General features: G+C 35.9%; 1 protein-coding gene across 3 annotated transcripts in view; it reads right to left on the minus strand.

The window, feature by feature from the left end:
* The window catches only part of ex (FERM domain containing expanded), a 329475-nt gene that overhangs the window by 133819 nt on the left and 172486 nt on the right, over positions 1-23170 (minus strand). For all 3 annotated transcript variants that reach the window (XM_090369513.1, XM_090369514.1, XM_090369512.1), the window contains exon 2: positions 7061-7140. The gene's annotated coding sequence lies outside the window, so the exon portion shown is untranslated. The remainder of the gene's footprint in view (positions 1-7060; positions 7141-23170) is intronic.

The following is a 23170-nucleotide window of genomic DNA, read 5'->3' on the forward strand; positions in this document are numbered from 1 at the left end:
ACCAGTACTATCTTTGGACTCAACAGTTGACAGACGCTTTAACACCTTTATTATTACTACGGTTCAGGCTCAAATATCCAATTCAAAGTCGAAATACACATTATAATACTCGATCTCTTATCTACTTAGGTTCTGCTCCGATACAGAATGTAATACTGTACTTTATTATCGCTGTAATAATGCCTCAATACCGCTAAATATACCATAGACTATTTGAAACAGATTCAATTCAGAGATGGTAAAAATATTCTCCGGATAATATCTACATGTTTGTTTTGGATACCATGTTTCATATTTTGGAAAACATTTAGCGTAACTATGCCAAAGCGTCCAATATCCTACCAAATGCTATCCTTGATGCCCGCAATGTCATGTATCTTCTTATCTCTAAACGCTTTCTCCTTCCTTAAGTGGTCCCCAAAAGAAAGAAAAAAAAACAAAAAATAAGTGTTGGGATTAAGCCAGGAAACCAAAGCGGGTACAGTGGCTTACAGGATTTGAAGCAGTGTCTGTATACTGAAGGCTGAAAATTAAAGTATATTTTGCAAATGGAATTATTTTACATAAACTCAACATATTGGGTATTTTTCTATATATTTCTGTAATTAGTGATTAATATACTCCGCTGTATTATTATGAAAAGATCTTCTACATCTTCTACAAAAAGGAATTTTCACAATAATTTAATTAAATATTATGAATAAAAGTTAATAAAATAATTGTTTTTTTAGGAAGGTCAGAAATAATTGTTTAATTAGAAATATTTTTTCTTTAGGAAAGTGTCACTTTCATTCCATATTTCTTTGAAGCAATACAAGTACCTTAGAAACAAAACAAAGAAAAATGTATACTATATACTGAATTATAAAAATTCTTCTAAGTTCCTGTCTTTTAACAAATAGGTCGTCTCATTTTGCAATGCCAACTTCGAAATGTTTTAGGAAGTTACGTATACATTTATTAGCTGAATAGCATGTTTTTGGCATATGGGTCACAAAATGCATAATTTTCCTCCAATTTTACAAATTAAGATTGCCAACGCATGTCAGTGCTAACAATCTCATGGCACACTTTTTATGGTGCATAAGGTTTCACTTCCATCACGTAGTTTCGCATACGAAGTTAGTCAAATAAGCAAAACTGATCAGTTTTGATCTAGACTGGGCAATCTGGAGTGCCACTCACAGCAACCACAGTTTTAAAAGCAGGCTCATAAGCTTACTGTATTTATAAAAGCAGTTCATTATTATTATTATTAATAGCCATATGGTGCAAGAAAGCCTGAGGCTTATGCTGCACCAGCCAAAAAAAAATTTCTGAATTACCCTGAGAGAGAGAGAGAGAGAGAGAGAGAGAGAGAGAGAGAGAGAGAGAGAGAGAGAGAGAGAGAGAGAGAGAGAGAGAGAGAGGGAATCACCAAGAAAGAGAAGAATGATGATATCCAGCTCAGGACCCTGGATGTGCCAAGCCCATATTCACCAGATGTGAGCCCCTGGGGTCATTTTCCGTTTTTGATTCACACTACGTATGATCGATATGCGATGCTAAGTTAACAAAAGGTGAGAGGGAAATATCCAGAAAAATATATACATTGGAATAGCCACATCCTCTTTTTTAAGAAAGAAAACTGAAGAGATAATCAATTATCTTATTCACTATAAATTTAAATTACAAATGATGTATGGATCCAAATTACAAATGCAATCATTTCTCGGAATTCGAAAGTTCCAATTGTTTCTACAGATCTTATATTGTGACCAACGGCTTCCAAAAAACCTTATATGTCTCCATCATTATTTATATATTCTTTACATATATGAGATACAGAGCAAATGATACCTCCCACACTACCATCGTAATTTCTTAAGAGTTATCTATGGTGTATCTACACCGATATTATATATTCTTCATAACGTTTTTAAAGGGACTTGCAATGTTTCATAAACCTGTCGTTTTATCTTTGTTGCAGTTCTTTTATTAGCCTCTGTGTACCTTCGTCTAATCAGAAACAAGCTCTTGCTTCACTTTATTCATCAACACCCATATATTCGAATATTTTTGTCTCACCAAATTTTTAAAGTTATGGCTCTTACCCTCAGTTGGGTTATTTGTACAATCTTTGTTTCTTATTCCAGTCTCCGGTGGAAACGAAGGCGCAACCTTTCTTAATAATACGAATAATCATTATTGCTGTCTGCCCTTCTCTAACATAAACGTAGAAAATAATGTAAAATTGGATGCGTTTTTTTTATTTTCCCTTTCATCAGGGGGGTATTTTTCAATTTTAAATAGAAAATCAACATTACAAGTAAAGATTGTGGGGTGGGGAGAATAAAAATAACCCGACCTTTAGAACAGAAAATGATCTATATCTATTGCCTGTTGTGTCTAGTTCATGTCGTTTTCCACCGTTCTTGTGAAGGCTACCCATTCCGCTTTGCATTTTTTATACACTGGTTGTACAGCATTTAATATACATTGTAAATGAGCCAGGGAACATCGTCCCAGGATATCCTGAATATTTGTCATAGAATCCTTTGGCTAACTTCGTATGAGCTTTCCTGTTTTCCAGCTATTTTATTTACCGGATGTATGGTTCGTGGAGGGTTAAAAACGTTTCACTGTGGGTGGCTGATAATGCAGCATGACATATTACGCAGGTTGACATTAAGGCTATGTCTGGTTATTCTCTCATGCTGTGATCCACTGTACATCGTGTTGTTCTTTGGTGTTTTTTTTTTTTTTTTTAGTACATTAAGTGCTCTTGAATTTATGATGACTTAAACAGCAGAACGGTAAAACGCATGATGAATAATCCGTAATTAATAATAAAAGTTAAGTTCTTCAGTAACGCAAAGTACTCATTTTAATCTTACCCTATTGCTTATTTAATTTCCATCCGGTTTATTGTACCACTGACATTGTCATGAATGTCAACAACCGTCGCGTGTTCGGGTTCGAAACACATGACATAATATACAACTTAACCAATTAAAAAATAAAAAAAGTCTTGTTTCTATTTATCAACACACGTTAAATTTTCCGGTTTAATAGCAACTGCTGCATTTGTAAAATTGTTTAATTTATTATTGACTGGATTCCATATATTTTCAATAGGACAGTACCTTATCATATATGTATTTAAAAATAATATTTAAAACTAATAAATTCTTTAGAGAAAGAACTTTAAAGAAAATTATCTTTAGAGATGATTTCATTAGAAATTCATCGCTGGACAGTTAAATCCAACACCAAGTTAATTTAGCCAGTGACAAGGTAATGTAGTGTTCTTAAACCCCCACAACACCGATACAATAAAAAAAAAAAAAAAAAAGGAGTCATATATCAACTCGAATAGTAAGGATATACAGCAGGCCCCCGTTATAACGCGGTTCGCTTTACGCTGATTCGCTATAACGCTGTTCTTATATTATAACCCGTATCTGACTATAACGCTGTCACAGATCACTATAACGCTCTTTTACAGATTACATTTTTGACATATTTAACGAAATCGTTTCATTTGTGGAATCGATAGCTTGAAAATGAATAGCAAAACAGCATTAAAACGTTTCCCACGCCGACTTCAGCAATTTTCCCACGCTCGGTGAAATTTTCTCTCACGCTAATTTAAGTACAGTCACTTGTTACGTAGTTCCGAGATCAACATTTTAAAAAATGATCAAATATATTGCTTGTAATATTTGCGTTATATGCATTTATCCGAAGTCTAGTTAGTCATCACTCAGTACAGTATTAGACATCGTGCGTAACGGACAGTTTACTTGAACATTGTATCATAATTAATTCAACCAACGCAGTTATATTTTCGAAGAGCTAATAATGACCGACAGGAATGAAAATGCAACAACGTCTGGGCGCAGTACGAACTATAAATGTAAGAAAAAGACTGAATTTGAAAATTAAATTAGACGTTTTGAAGCGAATCGATTCCGGTCAACGACAAGCGGATGTGTGCCATAATTTAGGACTCGCAAATTTAACTGTAAGAACAATTATGAAAAAATAAAGAATTAATTTTAGCAGCGGGAAAGATAGCTGTTCCACTGCAAGCAACTAGGACTAGACCGGCTATTAGGATTGAAATGGAAAGACTAATTTTTTTGAAGATAATATTCCAATGCAGAATTCAGTTAAGTTAAATATTAAAAAGAGAGAGAGAGAGAGAGAGAGAGAGAGAGAGAGAGAGAGAGAGAGAGAGAGAGAGAGAGAGAGAGAGAGAAAGAGATTAGCCAATACGATGATCTGAAGAAAACTCGCCTAAAAAGAAAATGTGGAACCATTTAAAACTGGTAGAATAGATTTAAAATCCTGGGAGAAGCCGCTAGTGCAGATTAAGGAGCCGAAACTTTCAAAAAAGAACTTGTTAAAATTATTGAAGAGGGGTATTATACTTCTCAACAAGTTTTTAACATAGATGAAGCAGGACTTTTGTGGAAACGAATGCCTAAAAGAAGTTTCATATTGAAAGAACAAAAAACATGCCAAGTTTCAAAGCGGCGAAGGATCGGTTGACTTTATTGTTGGGTGGTAACGCTGCGGGCCATTTAAAATTAATACCCCTTTTAGTTTATTTGGAAGAGGGCCAAAGTTCAACTCAAAATCCACACATTTTTCATGATTAAATTCATCCATTAAATTAAATCAATTAAATTCATTATTTTAATTGGAATTTTGTTTACTTTTGAGACGCAAGTAGTTACCACATAATTATACGTATGTAATGCAGAATATTTTATATGTGCAAATATTTGAATATTAAATATTTTGACCGACATTTGTGCATCTTTTCATTACCGTTTATTATTGATTAGGAAATATCCTATGGCACCGACCGCAGCTCACAAATACATATGTTACCTTATGGGAAAGCGGCGCTCGCTTAGCGCGGATTCACTTAGCGCTCTGTTTTTCCGGAACGAATGATCAGCGTTAAGCGGGGGTCACCTGTATATGGAACTGTGTGGAGCCAAGTCCATATATATATGGCGATATATATACCCAACGCCATATATGGAATTGTCACCACCTAAAAAAATTTATGCCAAACCAAAACATCGGCCCATTGTTGGGAGAAAGACACTACACCAAATATTTTGCGTTAAATATAATCAGAACAATTTTCTTGTGCTGTTATTCATTCTTTTTAAAGGATCTCTTTGTTTCCCTATACTATTATCGTCCCTCTCCAAAATAACGTATGATACAGATAGGAAAAGGGTAAGAGCGTTGGGGTTGGTTGCGATTGTTGTTCAGCTATGAAGAGTCCTTCATCGAGCGCCCTGTTTTTTTTTTTTTTTTTTTTGCTTTTTTATATTTGGTACATCAATGGTCAGAACAAATTTAAGTGCCGATATAACAGCTTTAATAATGGACCATGCATATTTTAAAAACGGATTCAATCTCACAAAATGCATACCATCGGTCACGTACGTAACCGATACTGTGATATCACCGATTTGGTATCTTGGAAATTAAAGATATAGACTAGAGATCTATGGAATGTCTATAAATACTAGACCAGGAGTTCGCTGCACATGACAAAGCATATTATTATTTACAGAAATGTTCTCTCTTTTTTTTTTTTTTTTTATGACTGGATATGATAACTAAAACTAATATAAATCCACTTCGTATACATTGTTATATTGCAGTGCTTATATTATTCTCCTCTGTATAATCAAAATAGCTAAACTTTTATACACGTTTATTTCAACCTTTCATCCAAAAATCATCCTTTCGCGGAAGCCGCGAAAGGATGATTTTTTTTTTAAATAAAAAAGCATGTCTAAAGAAATAACAAGAGAATACTTATAAAATAAAATCTTTCACGGCATGGGAAAGCCAGAGATTATAGAGCAGCGTTCGCAATTCCAAAAAAGGTTGAGACAGATTCCGCCATTAACCTTAAGATGAATAGGAACAGCATCCCAAAACGTATGCCTTTTACCTTAGCAACGAAAGTAGTTTGTGACAAATCTGGTAGTCAAAAGTATTTTAAAATGAGCCGGAAATGAAGTTAACAATGAAAAAAAAGGTATTCTCTTGAACTTCTGATGGATTTATAATCCACAGAACTGCTGCATCTTTTCCTTACTTTTTTCAAAAACAAAAATAATAAAATAATTTCAGGGAAAATATGTGCAGAGTAAAAAGTTGGCGAAAACCATAGTTTTTGTAATCTACCTTTTGACCTCGGGGACAAATGTACGCTTCTGCTATCGCTCTTATTTATCGCATGTAGCTGATCTAGTTCAAAACTATTTATCATTCTATTTAAAATGACACTGCTTTGTGGATAACCATTTACCCAAAAGTAATATTTTACAATTCTCGGTAAAATTTCTAAAGGCTGAGCATTCTCATCTGCCAACCATTTAAAAAGGCGCAATTAGGTATAGACGACACCGTAATACGTATCTAATAATATTGAATTCAGCCCTTTAATGTTAAATGAAACACCAATCTATTTAAATTATGCAAAATTTATCTGTACTCCATTTATTTTGGCTAAAATTGTTATGTTTGGATTTTGTTAAATGTTGTTTATAATTATTGTAGATTATTTTATAAAGTTTCTTTATTGTAGCTAATACGTATAAACAACACTTTAACAGCTTCACTAGTTAGTGACACGCCATAGGGTTTTTTCAATAGTTTTTCGTTACCAAAGTGGCAAATATATACCAAATAGATAAGGTCCTTGAAAATTTATGCGGAATTATTTCTATTAAAATCGCAATACACATGTACAAAAATTCAAATTACTCGAAACCAATTAACCCTTAAAATAGAATCGGCTTATGGTAATTGGTAGTTAAAAATCTCTTGACGCGTTAATTGCAGCAAATTTTAGCGAAGTCTTCCTCGTTAATATACTTCACCTCATTACAGAAGGGAAAATTAAAGGAAAAACCTATTTCGTGTAGGTTTCGATATAAGCAACGATTATGTGTAATCGTTAAGCAGAGTTGCTACACCGATAGAAAAATGTAATTTGTAGTTAATTAGTTGGAAAAAAAATTGTGAAGAAACTTACCTTTTATGTCCATTCAACAGGTAAATGCATGGTGACTTAGTGTTCATGCGGTCTTGTTCGGACGACTGAACAGCACAGCACTAAACAGAAAAAAACCATACTGTTTATAAAAAAAAGCAACAGCAAATGTCAAATTAAAAATATTCGTAATATACAGTTAAAGTCAGAATAACTAAACAAATCAACAGTGTCCACTTATTTTCTAATTTACAGTGACTCGTTGTAAGTGAAACGAAATGACTTTAAAGATAAATAACACTAATTAAGTAACGTGAACCATTATCAAGTGAAGTTTATTGTGTACAAAAGATTACATGGAATCCAGAAATATCGAACACTTATGTAATTCTATTGTGTATGTGGAGGGTTACAGTTTACTTATGGTAAACTGTAATCCTTTGTATACGATAAAATTGTGAAACGATGATTTTGGAATAGTGAAACGATGGTTTCCCGTAAAATCATCCATTTGCGATTACAATCTGAATGCAATATAATGCCGAGATGCACAATTTCCAGAATCGGTAATCCCACGCACGCACTCAAGTCATTCGTCCCGCGCGTGTGTATGTGTGTAAGCGCGCGCGGGATTACTTGTCCGCGCGTAGATCTCACTCCACGTTTAAAGGAACGGGGAAAAATACTCCGGTGTATAAAGATTCGAACCTTTGCAATCTTGAAGAAAGAACCGTTGTACTTTGTTCTCCCATAGATCATATCCATAGAGTCCGGGATTATGAAGATCTTCAAATAATTTGGTATGATTAGCTTACTTTTCGCCCAACAGTTCGAGAGTTCAAAAGAAAAGCACTCGTCGCTCCGTAGAGAGCTAAACAGGAACTGACTAGTGTTCATCATCCCACACTAATCACTCAATAAGCGGTAAGGTGCATTTTCCCAGTGGCCCACTTACAACTGTCACTGGCGTAGCGTATTGGATCCGGCAGTGGCTCAAATGCATTCTAAGAAAACCTTTTACCATCTCCAGAAGCATTCTCCACATCTCCCTAGGATTAATTCATTGGCAGTTTCACCCTCATCAGAACAACCACTGTCACTCTCGCTAGGTTACTCTCCCACATGATACCAGTCCCAAGCATGATGGAGATGCTATCACGCCTAGTGAGTCTTCGAACATCGCTTCTCCAGGCCTAAGCAACCAGACTAGAGTTTTCAATATTCCCGAAAGTCACCACAGAATTCTTCGAAGCGCAAAGACAAAGCTTGCAAACCCCCCACCCCAGTTTTCAACAAATATCCCTTCGTGCTAATGCCACGAGGTTGTTCTTGCTTCCCATACCTGATGATCCCAGGTGCCATGCTGGAAATCATGACCGGAAAGGTTGAGAAGATCTAGCACGACTCCAATGTGCCCCGGTTCACATCGTATAAGTGACCGCCGACCCAGCTGGTCCTCAAATCCATGAGTCAATTCCAAATGCGATGTCAGAGAGTAATCTTTGCTTCCACTATGCTACTCATAGCTGTTAACTTTTTTTTTTTTCTCATCAGAAGTTCATTACTTATATCGCCTTAATTACATATACATGATTAGCACTGTCATAATGTCATTTAAAACGTATTTCACTAAAGTTCACTGAACTTCCTCTTGTAAATAAATAAGATTCTTGTAAATACGATGCTATGTATTTACCCCCTCCCCATTGCAAAAAAAAAAAAAAAAAAAAAATTTGCAACCCAACACACTACATAAATACAAGGTGGTCATTAAACACTTTCCCACTTTTAATAATTAAAAACTCGAAAACTACCATTCATATCAAAAACAGTTTTTTCATTAAACTATCAATTCCGAATTTCACCAGCAGGTGACGCAAAGATAAAAATTTTTTGCCAATCTTTATTGATGATAAAATTTTCATTTGTGAAGATTTCTCCTAGGATGTTTGACATTATTGTCAATGTTAGGGGGAGGAGAGCGTAGCACCAACCTGCATAAAAATTATGCTTCCATGTAAATGACGTTCATTAATCTCTGGGATAATTTTAGTATGCAGTACAACAAGATACTGTATATCTTGTGCAGTCAATTGCGCATATCTCAAAATTACTTCGATTGTTAATGGTTTCAACGGGTTTTACCCCGTAAATCCACACCAACCTTTAATTGGTGGAGATTCTTTCTCTACCCCAAATTCGACAGCTTGTGCCTTCACAGGCCCACCAAGGCCTGTGAATGCACAAACTGTAGGCAGATTCATCCGTCCATAAGATATTCAATAATCGGCGCAACGTTGTAAATCGTCCAGTAGGCGAAGTTTGATTTTATAGGGAAACAAGAGAAGACCTAGCTTTAAGACATACTATACTGCAGGGAATGTTAGTCTCACGAGATGTATGACGACCAGTAGGTAATCTCAACAAAACTGATCAGGCTTGTACCGGCACGTCACTAATTCTTTGAATCACTTCTTGCGACCCTGACGAACGACACCTCTTGATTAAACACATGTTATTAATTGAGGTCAGTTTCTCCACGATCAGTTTTCTGTTTTTCTAGAAAAACAGAAACACTGAAATAAATAAAATAATAAAAATAACCCTTCGCTCGACTACCTCAAAAATCTCTGTAGAAGTTCCAGCGATCACCGACAGGCATGAATGAGTCCGATCTGGAAACAGAATCGAAACTTGATCTCCAAATAGACACAAATAGTGAAGTCCCAACACTGACACGAAGGACCGAATAATAATACGACAATAATTCTCCAAGTTTAACTTCTATAGTAATAATCATAATAATAAATTCTGCTTATAGTCCGGGACGGCCAAATAGGTTCACTGAAGTTTTCATGACAGAGAATACAAGAACATTATCATTTTGTAGTATTACACGTAATTACACTTAACCCTGTACGCATACTAACCACTCGGCTAAGGAGAATATAATTCCTTCGGCTACAACTGATAAGCTTACTCAGGTAAAACACAAAGCAATCAAACCACGCCAAAAGAGCTTATCTAAAATCAAGGTGACCATTTGGTTATCTAACAGCAAGGACCAAGTAAATCCGCTTCTAGGATTTCATTAAGAGCTGTTCATTTTAATAGCTCAGCTCAAAGAATTCAACATAATCACAGGGTATAAGAGAGCATGAAAAATTACTTCCACTTTGCCAAGTGATGAAGTACAGACGATTGCATTGATGCGAGTCAAAATATTAGCCGGTCAGGATCCGGACTTTTCCAATAAACCGGCTCATGCAAATCTCTGCAATCAGTTCTTCAAATCGATCTCTTTGCTGTTAAGCGCGTGCAGAAAATTGGTACTGCTCCAAAGTCATTTCCATTTATTTCTATTTCCATTTAAACTGCAATAACTAACTCTTTATACCAGTTTATAAATTTCACCATCTTTTTATGTTTTATTATTAAGTATTTTATATATATATATAAACCCTTTTATGAAATTTTTTTCGACCCATGACAGGTACTGATACCAAGTGCATTTGGGGCTGATTGTGTCCTGTTACTATTATTGCTGTTACTGTTGGTCGAGAAACTCTCTTACCAGGATTGCGGCTTTCTGGAGTTCCATGTAAATGTTCTCCAGGATAGCATCTGATGAGTACTGGATTCTTCGGTGGGTCCTCTTCAAGCATAAACTGACACCACTCATACATACTTCAGATATAACCCAACTTCTAAATTACAGAAAAGTCTCCAAACGGATATTTGCTCTCCACTTGCTTGTGTCAATTAAAATGATAGCGGGTGAAGTCAATACGCCAAATTTTTGGCAGATGTGCAATTGGAGGATCCCCCCGAAACCCTTAAGAGCCCTCCCCTCTCTGCAGTCTGTAGCGTGGAGGCTCAGAATAGGGGATAGATTCCTGCCCATGGAGATGCTCCACAACGTCCAGGAGATAGATGTGGACTACAAAAAGTTCATAGAGGACAAATCGTACAGAAGACGCATCATCATGGACCAGCTTTCGTCTTCAACCGAGTGACTGCCATCGTCTTTTCTTCGCTTTTCATGTGTCTTCATTTCACATGTTAATATTAATTTTATATGTAAAATATGTAATTATACGTTTTATGTCCTAATATATGTTTTAAGTAATTTTTCTTGTATTAGTTATTTAATGTTAAACCCCTAGCATTGTCGCTGTTGTGGGTATTATTGCATCAGGCAATCATGTAACCAATCGCTGCCTGCAATAAAGATATTTATTTACATTTTACTTAATAATAATAGTAACCTAGCAACAATAGGTTACTATTAATAATAATAGCAACCGATTGTTGCTAGGTTACTATTATTAAGTAAAATGCTATTTCCAATTATTATAATTAGTAGTCCAAAACATCAGCGTACCTAGGAACTATTTTCGAGGGAGTGGGAACTGAAGAAATCTTACAATTGCTATTTATTCACGAAATTTCCTTCTGTACTTGACAAATAAATGTTTTTGAGGTTCGTTAACTTCAAAATCAACGGGGGGGGGGAAGCGAATATTTTCAAACCTATTGTGCAAAATCCTCGCTCAATTTATTTACAATCATGGAACTCCATATAGTACAGCAATTTAAACTTCATGCAGATGAAATTGCCTTAAAAAAGAGCTTACAGCTCACCTTGACAGAGTGACCTTGATTACAGAGGAACAGCATAGGCAGGCAGGTCAAAACAACATTACAGCGTACAATCATGCTGGGCCACACAAATTTGTAATTGCGGTAATGAATGTATCTTTACATCAGTATAGAATGGTACTGATATATAGAGAGTTTTAAGATATATTGTATTATGCCCTATTATGACTTACCTTGAAGGACGTCTACAACTTATTGATTTAACTCTTATATACAATCATGTGCCTATTCAGAACTGAACAAATGACCCGGTTTTTTTTTTTTTTTTTTCACTCCGCTTCTAACACAGTTATCCCATAAGCGCTTGAACTGCACCGGATGAAAGGCAACAATTCGGCCAAATTAAAGATTTCACACCGAAAGACTGAGATCAGCCTCGCAGTTTGTACTAAATCATCATGTGAAAGCGGCAGAATCGTAATATACAGCAACTAAAAAAGGTGTGGTGAAGCTAAAACATCCAACGAAGACTTAGAAACTTCAGTTATAAATAAAGACAAATGCTGTATTTTTGTGACACAATGAAGGACGGTATAGTTTGTCATAGAGAAGCCCATAATTATTATAATTAACTTAATATTTTTTTAATTTAATTAAGTTAATTATTATAATTAACTTAATTAAAAACGCTGGACTTTCTTATGGATTGGATTTTTCCTTTTTTTCGTTGTTTTCCCCCTCTTTCCTTGTACTTAATTGGTCTCCTAACTCTCCACATCCAATTAGTCAAAGGAGTTTGGTAAAACGCATAAAAATTCTTTTCATTCTCGGAATCCCACGACCAGCATTCAGTGCTTGGTATTGCGCCATTTACGGCACAATACGATTCAATGAACTCAGTGACGCCATCGTTGATGGAAACATATCGGAGAGTAAGGAGGAAACTACATAGCAGTGAAGAATAGCAGACGGATGGAGATTTTATGATCCGTTGGATTACTAACAGCTGCTTTTCAATATCGGATTCTTTTAGTTACTGGTACCGCTTGTTAGAGTTTATGTCAGTGCCGTTTATAAACCTGCTCACATGGACAAGGAACAGATGAGGTCAGATATCTAGAAGTTTGTTTCCATCGTAACTTTATGAACGACTTCCCGCTCCGCCTCTCATACCTAACGAGAAACATAAAGCTAGTAATAATTTCGTAAATTCTGAGAGCGAGAAAATTAATCACACATACATGTATTATATGAGTATTTTTTAATATGTAACGATTTTTAATTTAATGAATATAATCTATTTTTTTTAAATGTAAGAGAACTGCAAAACAAAGCACTGAACTATACCAAAATAATGTCAAGTAAGAGGACAATGTGAAATTGTTCAAAATAAATGAATATTTACCTGAATCGAAAACATCCAAGTACATTTAGCACGCTGATCTTACGAATGTCCGATCAGCGTACTAAATGATGAGCAGTGTAGAATGAACCAGGTTTCAAAATATATCAAAAGTTGGCCATACGTACTTTAATATTAAAATACTGCTACCATTGTATTCTAACTTCTATTAAAGCTAAAAGACTGTTTCAATTTTGAGGTAGTTTGGAAAGGGAATAATGTGTTTTCCTCTTCCTAAGTTTTAATTCTTCTTAAAGCACCTTCTGAACTAATATTTGAAACTAATCATTAAAGATAAAAGATGGTGATATTTTATATATCCAGTAAGATTCCTTAAAGGTTTCTACATTATATTAAACGCGTTTAAAAATATATTTAAAACGTATGTAATATGATTAATTAATACTCTTGAGCCATCTAAAATGTTCCTTTTCCTATGTAATAAAATAATGTAATGTACGAACCCAAAGCCAAACAACTTTGTGTTCAGACTAAAATATCAACTGAAGTTCTACTGTTAAGATAACCCTCAAAAGATAATTGTAATCCAAATATAATTCGCCAATAAAAATCTAAATTCAAATTTAGAACCAGGAATACCGACGCATATAACAATTAGAAATGTGAAGAGTGCAGTTTCACCATTCAAGTTGCCGTCTTTGGACCCTTTCAAGAAGCTCATCGTATTTTTTCAGATTAGATCTCCATACTTCAAGCACAGTATTCCATATATGGTCTTACAATTGCCTTATAAGAGGGATTATGACTTCCCCTATTTCCACAGGACAACGCTTGACAAATCATCAATAGGACTACCATGGGCCTTTCCCGGACGACCGTTTACACTTTTCAGAAAACTTCATATCTCCCCGTATTGTAACTCCCAGCTCCCCCTCCTCCGTTTTTAATCCAATCCCACCAAGTGTATAATTAATAAATAAAAATATACCATTTATTTTTAATAATTAAATTTTAATCTACTCTTATGTCAAATAAAACAACAACAGAACCTTGCAACTTCATGAAATAAAACCGTTTCACTGGAAATTTAAAAAAAAGTCACATTTAAAACTTTGCGACCCCCTTCCCTCTAAGTTCCTCGGGGCCCCCACTGTAAGGCGTTGTCGACACCTATACATTCCCTGTGGAGCAGTGCTACTGAGGAAACTTACTGTACATACAATTCTAAGCGAGTGAAAAGCCACAAAATATCAAATTTATTTAAAACAACTGTCGGAAAGAGGCAGGAAAGAAAAGACATACTCCACTGGCTGGACGTTTCTTCGCCCTAAAAAAAGGACATGTCTGTTTAGTGAACAGACAGTGAGAAGGTGGATTAGAGGGCTCAAAAGTGGTAACACATCTCCGGATAGCAATCTGCAAAGTGGACGACCAGCAGCAGCATTCCACTGAGTGACTGCAACGAGTAGAGAACTAATACAGGATAACCGAAGAATCACAATCCCAATTTGGCGATATCACTGGAATTGGCAATCACTGAATGAGTTCAGTAAGATATGCGCTAGGTGAGCACCTTGCGTGCCTACCGACGTGTAGAAAACAAAAGAGGAAATGAATCTGCTCTGACCCTCTTCACCGACGCGAACAGCTGGGAGCCGAACTCCTTCCAGAGATAATAATCGATATATCACCATGAACCCGAAACTTAACGGGAATTTAGGGAGTGCCGATACGGTAGAGTGCATGCCCGAAAAAGTTCAAAACACAGGCAGACAGTGCACTGCCAGTTGAATACACAACCGAGATCACATTTTCAGGTTGATTAATCAATTTCGAAGTAGTGCCTTTTGTATACAACCTTTTACCATGCTACATGGATTAATGAACTTCCAGTAGTGATACTACAATCAACTATTAGCATTTTTTTTTTTTTTTTTTTTTTTTACCGCTACCACGTCTGTGTAAGAAACTACGAAAAACAACCATTCTGAACTTCTGATTAGTACTAAAACCGGTATTGAAAAGAATCGATCTACTTATAATAAAAAGAAAATTGAAACGTTGTTCCAGAAAGGAGAAATTTAAAGAAAGCCAACTGTACTGTGCTGTGACAAGATATGTTTTGCAAGCTATGTCATGACTTCAGAGATATCAGAAAGCACTTCACCACTCAAGGCTTGAAAACGGGCACGTGAAGATGAGCAATCAATCTCAAATATTTCCCGTGAACAATAATATGTACAATTTAATGTAGTTACGAATTTGTAACCGAATCCCTTTATTTTCTTCCGTCAAGTCCGGTTTGTAATGTACCAGAAGAAACAAGGTAAGACTAGGTGAACCTACAGGAAGTCGTTTCAGAACATATTTTATCAATGAGAGATAAATCATGAGAAATGGTTTCAGTTTCCTGACTGCTGCTGCTATAGAAAAAAAAGAACAGAATTCCAGCATTTGCTAGTAGAAAAGATAAACAAGCCTTTTCCGAATCCACTTTCTCCTTAGGTGGTATGTTTAAATTGCAACTTCACGTGGGCTTAATGGAAGCCTTCGGCTGGCCGTATTTTGAGCACCCTTGATTTACAACGTTAATATCGATACCCTTTTTTCGATATTAAGTTTCAGCATATCATATACAGCCGGGATGTGTTAAATGCTTTTAGGGAATATTTTGGAAATAGGCAGATTTCAGACAGATTTTCCGAAGTCATAGCACTACCTTGATGGACCTTTATGACAAATTAAATCGATGCGGAAATTTTTACTGCGTGGAGATCTCAATTACAATGTATTCATCGCCAATTCATGCAGTACAATTGATTTTTGCGAAAGAAAGGAAAGCATGTCAGTTAATAAAGTAAATAGCAATAGCAAATAGTTAATAAAGAAACTAGTAATAATTCATGATTTATAACAAAAAAAAAAAAAAAAAGCAAAGACTTGTGCGAGCAGAGAACATTTTCATTTCTGCGAATCCGCCACACATTGCCCCATTGATTTCTCCAGCCAGCGCATGGAAACAAACAATATTCGGTGGTTCAGCTTCAATATATCGTTATATGTATAGCCTATGTGATATGTATGAAAAAATAAATAAATAAAAAATAAAAATAATAATTGCGGGATTTTTATTGGTTCACTTCTAATGAAATTTGGTATTGGCCGTCGACAGACCTTTTTAATAAATCCTTCTCGTAAAGTTTCATGAAAATCTATCCATTGTGAGTAGAGTTTTTACATGCGGACGTGATAATAAATACTTGTGCTTTGAGTGACCGTGCTTCAACCCTACGTAACTACTAAATATGGTGCTGTTTCTTTTAGTCTCTCTATCTTGTGAACTCCTCTAACCGTGTGGTCGTCCTGGAGTATAAACAGCAGATGTGTTTTATTTATAATAATAAATAAATAAATAAATTTTCTGTTTATACTCGGGACGACCAAACGGTCAGAGGAGTTCACAAGATAGACAGAATACAAGAAACAGCACCGTATTCAGTAGTCACGGGCTTGAACCCCGGTCACTCAAGGCACATGTACTTATGCACACGCGCGCCTGACCACTAGGCTACGGCGGCCTAAACGGTCAGAGGAGTTCACAAGATAGACAGAATACAAGAAACAGCACCGTATTCAGTAGTCACGGGCTTGAACCCCGGTCACTCAAGGCACATGTACTTATGCACACGCGCGCCTGACCACTAGGCTACGGCGGCCTAAACGGTCAGAGGAGTTCACAAGATAGATAGAATACAAGAAACAGCACCGTATTCAGCAGTCACGGGTTTGAACCCCGGTCACTCAAGGCATGTACTTATGCACCCGCGCGCCTGACCACTAGGCTACGGCAGTAATTTCTGGATTTCTACTGGATTTAAATTTGGAATGTCTCAGCAAATCTTTTAAAAAGATTCAAATATAAAATGTTATGAAACCCATCAGATAAGAGCTGAGTATTACATGAGGCGGATGGACATGGTAAAGACAATAGGTACATTATGCATATACGGACCTAATAGAGATGGGGAAAAGAATGAAAAAAAAAAAAGTGTCCGTATATTAAACTCCGAAAAAAAAAAAAAAAAAAAAACTTTCCAAACTGTGTTTCGAAAGTTTGATGTATGGAATGTATTTCACAGGCCACTCTTACTTCCCATATTTATCGATACTTAAAAAAAAAAAAAAAAAAAGTAGTGTGCCAAGCCATTAAAAAGGTATCCAGTAGAAGACAATATGTCAACGGACACTGCAACCAGGGATTATCTGCAGATATCAGAAAACAGTGAGCTAATAAACACATCAAGCAGAAACAGCACGCACAAGCTAGACAAAACACACAAAGAACACTACGTGTATTATATTGGTTTGCGAAATCTCTAGACGACATCAAGACCATCTAAAAGGTAAGCGATTAGGAATTACCTGATTTTAACTTTCCACTACGTCCCCACCACCACCTTTTGTTTCATCCAAAAACGCATTTATAAATTCGCGGAGCCAGATAAAATTCAGTATTCGGATCCCTACAAAGGGAGTAATGCTTACACACGCCTAATTTAAAAATAATGTAATTAACCCAGCAGAACCTGAGCCGGTTGTTGTCACCGGACATAGACAATTGTCTAACTTGTCCAGGAATAAATTCGGCCCAACTTTCATCTATCTGAATAATCACCTTTTTTTTTTTTTTTTTTTTTTTTGGAGTACAGTACTTAGCTTTTGAACCTAACAAAAAAGTGAATAAAGTGATGCCAGCATAGCGAATTCGTACAGGTGAAGAAAATATATTCGTTGCAATTACATTTCGTTAAAGTGATACGCAATAAAAAAAATGGCAGAACAATAGTTACGTATTAAAATTATAACGAAAAACGCTTACTTCTTAAACGAATCGCTGATCTAACAGGCAGTTAACTGTCCAGTTAGGAAATCACTGTAGCACTGCTAGACACAGACAAAGATCAACAAGTGTACTTCGTAAAATGCGTGGCATTTTTATTTTAGCTATTTGCATAGGATTTTCTTTCTTTTTTTTTTTTTTTATATTTCGTCAATGATTATATTTTTTACTGGCGGAATTTTTATTGAGTTAAGCTGATATTTTCGTTACAATGAAACATTTTACTTAAATATACATGATAAATTGGCAGGGGACGGAAAATATCTTCATTTTACCGAATATTTCGACATTTTATTGTACTGTATTTGCCTTCTGAATGTTTCCATATTCTCTCCTTATGTCACACATCATAGAGAAATTACTAACTAACTAACTAGTTTACTTTTAAGCCGTTTCTACGGTTCGTTGTTATTTGTGACGAAAAGCATCTTTTTTTTTGTACTCTATGAATATTTCAACATTACCTATTAGCATTTATTTGTATGAGATGTCGAGATCATTAAAAAGATGCGGTGATCCAGGAAGAGGACGTGTGCCAGGCAAGGATCATTATAAACAATGACATGCAAACAGTTACCTCAACAGGTAAGAAAGGTAGCTTTGTCACGGCTTAGTAGACTATAAAATCGTCTAATGATTTTTATTTTATTTTTACTTTTTGTATTTGCATAGTATTTTTAATTTTTGGATGGCGAGTGAACATACAGTTTCTGAAACATATGGCATATCAACTGAACATTCTGATGGATTATTATTGTTTATTAGGTTCCTTGGCTCATCAGCTTTGGCCATAGAGTGCCAGTGCACATGAGATACTAGACGAGATAATCTTATCGTGTATTATATGTCTGTAAATTGCATTTTCAAGCTGAATTTGTGCTGAATACTGTCATAGTAGACATTTATGAAGAGCACTCTTGATTAAAAAATTCAAAAACTTGTATTACTAAAATTTTGCTTAAACCCGCCCCCCTCGCCAAAATTGAGGAGGGAATTAAAATGTGACTTTCCATGCGAAAAGGTTGGAAAAATGTACAGAATATGAATTCTCTGAAATTAAGAGGTCGGCAGTTGTTTCATTTGAAAAGTGAAAGGGTTTATTGACCGAGTCTAGAAAAATTTTATTCTATTTTCGAAGCATTTACTAAAAATGTCAACTCCCTCGCAGCAATGACGAGATCACTGGCCATTCACTAGTTGCGAAAAGAGAAAATTTATATATGTATATATTAAAAAACAAAACAAGAATCGCGCTTCTAATTATGAGACATATATAGTTTGGTTGGGGGAATATATAAGGAGGGAACGATTTCTTAGACTAAATCAGTGGGTTTCACTTTGATTTAGAATGAAATTCACTGAATATTAGTTGTGCCTAAGAAAACAATTCTTAATTTTCTTTAAATCCGCTTCACAAAATGAAGAGCAGAAATGCATCATCACTAACAAGATTCACCCTCCCACAAGGTCACTTTTGCTAATTCGACTTGGAACCCACGATATAAACAGTTTTGCGTAGATATCCTTCCTAATATCAACCACAGAAAAACTATAGAATATCCCTATCCCCTCGCTGTAATTCTTTAATGAGATCTGCGAATGTACTAAGAGCAAGTCCAGCAATGATTATGAAGGAAATATATATATGGGGTCAGGGGGTGTACAATTAATTATTTTGGTAATGAATACAATGAAATTTTTCTCTCTAAATAACCACAATCATACCGTGGATTTTTTTTTTTTTTTTTTTAAGTTAGTTTATTTAGCCTCATTGATTAAATGTACCGTACAGTTGGATTAAATTATATAGTAATTTAGATACAATTGTGTAGTACGATACAATTAGCTAATTGTAATAGTACATTTAGTCAATAACGCTAAATTAATTTTTAAAAAACCAACGTGGTATAACTGATAATTTAGAGAGTAAACTTCATGAAAAATTACCATGTAACGTAATTTCCTAATTACATAAATGAATACAATCATTAATCGTATTTTGCAGGCGACTTGAACCACGGTTTTAAAGTGCACTTGACCTTTGCTACGTATTCCCAGTACTAAGCAACACATATTCCGAGAAAATAACCATCAGCATACGCTCGCCATTAAAGATCTGCATGGTAGGGGAGAAGTCTAATGAAAAGGCCTCTTGGGATCCCTATCAAAAATTGAGGGGGAAAATAATACGAGGGCTGATCAAAAAAAAAAAAAAAAAAGCACTGACGACTTTGCCACGTAAATGCGCTCGTAGATTATGAAATGTTGGTTGCTTGGAGAATATGTTATGGCACAACATCTTAGGTCAGAGTCTGGGGTCTTAGAAATGTTTCGTATAAAAGGAGACAGGACAGTTGTACAGAAGAAGAATCTTCCTAAGTGTCCGTAAATGAGAAAGTTGTTTCGCTAGATAGAGAGAGAGAGGCGAATGTGTGCTGTAGATCTAATAAGCTATATGTTTATGAAACAAAATTACGCTCCTGGATAAAGTAGCACGGAAGAGAAACGCAACTCCAATGAATAGTACCACCGAACTTCTCTCTTTCCAAAAAAAAAAATTCAGACAGACAGGAAGCAGGGAATGTGTAAGTGATGCTGATTTTGGACTGACATCATTATTTGTCATACTATTCCACAAGCAACACTGTAAACGCCTTGTATTACCACTCGCTCCTGGGGAAGATTTGCACTTACAACGAAAGCACCACAATTTCCTGGAAGTAACGCCAGACAATGCAACTGTCTCCTACGAGTGATAATGTAAAGGAGGTTATTGAAGGGCTGGAAATGGAAGAGTCTTGAGAATATCGCCCGTCATTTTTCAGCCAAGAGCCAAAGCAGCTGTGCCCAGGCACTTTGATTGTGTGCGATCTTCCTAAGGCGTGCCGCAAGATTAGGTTTGATTGGTTTTTTTTTTTTTTTTTTTTAGGAGCATTAGCGACTAAGGCCATATTGCTCCGGGGATATGCGGTGGTCATTCCCTGACCTTTCCGCATCCTCCGTGTTTGTTGGTCACGGGCTCTAACCCCGGTCTAATCAAGAAGCGTGTGCTACGCACTGCTGCTCCTGCCCACCTGGCCACGGAGGCGCCACGCAAGATTAGGAAAACTCCATCGAGCTTAAGGCAATCACTCTCCAGGTGTGCCGCAAATATAACATCTTTTAACTCCGAGTGTGACTCGGAATCACAGAAGTTTGAGAACCACTCACTGGTCACCTGTAGTCCTGGGATATGTGAGAGAGCGTACACGAATTCCGAGTACAGCGTAAGCTGCCACAAAAAATGCAAATCATTATTAATAAATTATCACCTCGATAAAACTGTATTATAATCCCCCCCCCCAATATTACAATTTTTTTCAAGGAAGAGGGAATCATACATAACATTGCCGCATCGGGGACAGAGAATTGTGGCTTTAAACGGTTGATTTTAGTAAATTTCCTTTTTTTTTTTTAATTTCTGCAACAGAAGTTCGACTAACCTCAATTTGGTCTCATTTACATACTGACAGCAAAATAATTTACTGGATATAGTTTAAGATGTGTGCATGCATGTGCTCCCTCTGTTCTGTTTATCTCGGCATTAGTTGTTCTTAAGCCGAAAATCGCAGGGATATAATTTTGTTTTGGTTTTTGTACTGAAGTAACTAAGGTTATGAAATGAGCACGAATTAATGTCTGTGCACTGTGTGTATTCTGTAGTCAATTTACCTGGAGGAACAGAAATCGAATTTCAGAGAGAGAGAGAGAGAGAGAGAGAGAGAGAGAGAGAGAGAGGTCTTCCTCTTAGACCGACTGGTTCGCTTATGTCCCTTTCTGAAACTCCGGTTATGACCATATCAGTCGTAAACGGATACCTTGAAGCTAACCGATGTGGTCAGCTTGAAGGTAGATTTTTCATGCTCACACCACGTGTCTGAACACGTGTGATATTACAAAATACGGCACTGTTCTTATACTTTCCATCTTGTAAAGGTCTTACCCTATAGGGTCATCGCGACGTCCAGCAGAAGCCCTCTCAGCCGACGCTCTCCCTTCACTGGTCCATTATGTTGCAATTTGGAAGGCTAGTGTATAGCACACCACGCCTTCCTGTTGAGTTGTATGCTTCTCGAGAGGTCAGTTGTGTATTCGTTCCAAAACAGTGTTTGCACCAGTAAGATCAATCGTTATTGCAATCACAGTACGTAATTTAATTAAATATTATTTAAATTAACGAAATATGGGTGAGAAAAGAAAGAGTTGTTGTTTCTTTGAAAAAGTTAGATTCTCTGGAAATATTCGATAAACGAGAGTCTAAAAAATGCCCTTGAATTAGGCGAAACAACCGCAAAAAGATTGGTGAAAAATCATAAAAAATCTGGAAAGATTTCGCAGTTTGTTTCACAAGAGTCATTAAATTTTCGCTCCACTTTAAAGAAACCAACGTTAGAGACGGCAGACAAAACATCAGTGGCTATAGTTTTTATGGCTTCAAGAAAGACAACACGAACTGGAATCAGCGGATCCATAAAAGCAGCATCAAAGGAAAGGCTTCAGTCTTAGATAAAAAGATTGATGGTGCACAACGTTTTATAACAAGTGACGGATAAAAAAAAATGTCATGATATTCTGTATTAATATTAGCGGGGAAAGATTATCCGCTGATCAACCTGCTGCTCAAACACTTACAGAAGATTAAGGTAATTTATCAACAGAGAAAAATTTATTGGAGAACAACTCTACTATACGAAAGAAACAGACCTAAATTATAAGATGTTATCTACAAAAATTATGGCAATAAAAGCAGAACCTGCAGCACCAGGATGAAAAAATCCAAAGAGAGAATGACGGTAACTGCCTACACTAAAGTAACTGGCACTCACAAATTCCTGCTTTTTGTTAACAAATCAACTAGGTTTTTTAAAAATATATAAATTGTTCATCTTTACCACTTTACTACCACTCACAAAAATCAGCATGGATGGACTCGGCATTATTCAAAAGTCATTTATTTATTATTATTATTTTTTCATGAATTTGTACCTCCTGTAATGAAACACTTGAAAAAATAAAGTTACACGAAAAGGCAAAGCGTAAAATGCTGCAAAGCGTAATATTTCTTCATCTAAACCGATGAATGCCACTGAATTTATGTAAATGAATGTATATGCTTTAAGCTAAAATTCTTAAGGTGCGTATGTATAATTTTTTTATAATCCCCGCTTCAACCGACTTTTTTTTTTCGATTAACCGACGAAATACCGGTCCAGATCATCGGATTAGACACTTCTACTGTATAAACAGA

This window comes from Mastigoproctus giganteus, chromosome 3 (genome assembly GCF_048544385.1).
Source record: "Mastigoproctus giganteus isolate SK-2022 chromosome 3, ASM4854438v1, whole genome shotgun sequence".
NCBI lineage: Eukaryota > Metazoa > Arthropoda > Arachnida > Uropygi > Thelyphonidae > Mastigoproctus > Mastigoproctus giganteus.